We start from the raw sequence: 2,500 nt of genomic DNA on the forward strand, positions 1-2,500 counted from the left end.
ATTTATATATTTGAATTATATTGGTGCACTTTAAGTGTATTAATTTACTAATCAATTTATATATTTCCGCTTTTATTTTTAATTGTGTCAGTTTCGGTCCTCCGTACAGCAGAAGCCTGATAATCACCCATTCATTCAAATCAGGTGTGTTTGAGCAGAGAAAAAAGTAAAACATGCAGGGCTGCGGCCCTCCAGGACCAGGATTGCCCACCCCTGAAATAGAGCATGGAGTGTTTTGTAGTGACTGGATTCTACATGTTTAAAAAGAATCTAAATGTAGGTTTTGCAAAATTTGTGATGTAGAAAAAAATTTTTTTTGGCGGAAATGGGTGTGGCCTAAAAGACCAAACGCAAAAACCTTAATTCAGGCTGTCAGTTCCCAGATTTTATCAGAAGGAAAGAAAGACCAGATCATTTCATTAAATTCTGATTATGTAAAACTTTGTTTCCCAACATGATTTCACTCATTGTCTTTTTGTCCTACAGACTTGGTGGAGGTTCGTTCTCTTACGGTTCCCCCTCGATTTCGGATCGATCGGGAAGAAAATGTATTCTTCGGGAAGAAGAGCTCTGAAACTGAACTGTGACAGGATTCTCCAGAAGCCCAGCATATCGACGTGACGACAGCCATCTGTTCGTTTTGTACCACAGTGCCGACCCCTAACTGTGTTTTTATCTCTTTTTTTTTCTCTTTTTTTTCACTTGAAGTTTTAAATCCAAGCAGCTGGAATGATTTGTCTCAGCACTCCAACGGTACGGAATAAGGAACAAAGACTCTCAAGTGAATCTGTTTTCACACCTGCATGATTTCCTGCAGAAAAGGGCTACTACAGACTGTTTAAACCAGTGTTTTTGAGATTATTGATGGAAACGGTAATCATTTATTTAATCACCAAAGAGGTCCAGGCTGTATAGAGAGCTTTAAACTTTACAACTCATTTACTTAACAGAAAAACATCCTTCAGTTTAAAAATGTTTTATGAACAAATATAAATATAAAATACTTATTTTATTCTAGGGTTGGAAGCTTTTAAATCCAAACTGCTGTAATCTTTAAACAAATCTGTGCACATTCAGCAGCAGGGTTCAATAAATTTGATGAAATGTTTATTGAATGTTTTGAGTTCATGTTGATCAGTTTTATTTAAAGCTTTATTTCACCAATGGTGGATTTTTTTTTTTTTCCCTCTCATGTCTTCCTGTGGTCTCTGTTGTATTTTCCCTGTTTTAGGGAGTTTTTAGGGACGTAATCACAACTTCACTTAGCTTAACTTTACTGTTTAACAATTTCTGATCACTTCACTGTAAAACATCTCTCAGCTTCCACTTGTGTAATGTGTGTATTTTTTGTTTTCCTGTTAGAAAACAATGTTAAAGTGAAATCATTTAAGGGCGATTCTGCCTCACTTTTCACTAATAGTTGAAAAAAAAATACATTTTGTTTTATTTTAACATTTAAAATGTGCATTAATTTATGATAAGTCTAATTAATATTTCAAAATGATTCTATGAACTGAGTGTAATCAACTCAATCTGTTAATTTAATTTAATTTTTTTTATCATGTTAAGAGAGAAACCAATCCAGGGTCTGATAATTGGATGATTTCATTTGAGTAATTTTCTTTTAAAGTTATGATTGAACAGAAAAAAAATCATCCAAGATCTGACTGTGGGGGGTTTTCTGCTTTTTTAAAGTGTAAAATGATAAAGTTTGTACAGCTTCAGTGAACAGATATTCTTCAAAACCTATTTAGAAGAAAAGCATCTTATTTATTGTCCAAATATTAATCAAATGAGTTGATTCTCCTGTTGCTGATTAAAATGTACGTATTTATTCCTCAACACCAGCACTCAGTTTTACTTTTGCTCTTTGACTCGTTTCACACCCATCTGAGTTTAAAACTTGAAGTTCATGTTGCTTTTGACCCGATTCACACTGTCTTCCACATTGTTCTGTAATCTGTACATCTGGACCTTTTCACTTCCTAACTGACTCTAATTGTTTCATTTTTTTATGTTGTACAACTGAAATCAGTTTTATACAATCTTCTGATATGTTCAATTAACTGTAGGTTACGCAGGAAGGAAAAAAAATGTCAGTGTTTTTCTATGAAGTACTGTTTTCAATGAGAGCAATAAAAGCAACAAATGATTCTTAAATTTGTTTTATTTAACTGAATACTTTTTCACTTTTGAGCTCTTTAACCTTACTTATTCCTAAACTAACTATGTGTTCAGAAATGCAAACCCTGATATATCTTCACCCATTATCTATATTATCCCACTTCTTCCTTTCAGGGTCACTGGTGCCCGTATCAGTCGCATTCAGATGTTTGGTTTTTATAATCTTTTTCACTGACCTGAGTTTATAATTTGTTTTGAGTGAATTAGATTGTTTTGATTTCGACAAATTTACTGATGAATGTCATATTAATTACAGATTTACTACATATCAAAGTTGATCCAATACTATATATATCCAATACTTTTACTTTTTTAT

General features: G+C 33.0%; 1 protein-coding gene across 1 annotated transcript in view; it reads left to right on the forward strand.

Annotated features, from left to right (window-relative positions):
* The window catches only part of LOC106531497 (electrogenic sodium bicarbonate cotransporter 1), a gene marked incomplete in the record, with an annotated part of 80,724 nt that extends 78,564 nt beyond the window's left edge, over positions 1–2,160 (forward strand). The window contains 1 exon segment of the mRNA XM_014027375.1: positions 487–2,160.
* Between the last annotated feature and the right edge of the window lie 340 nt (positions 2,161–2,500).

Source organism: Austrofundulus limnaeus, unplaced genomic scaffold, assembly GCF_001266775.1.
Source record: "Austrofundulus limnaeus strain Quisiro unplaced genomic scaffold, Austrofundulus_limnaeus-1.0 Scaffold643, whole genome shotgun sequence".
In the NCBI taxonomy this organism is placed as follows: Eukaryota; Metazoa; Chordata; class Actinopteri; order Cyprinodontiformes; family Rivulidae; genus Austrofundulus; species Austrofundulus limnaeus.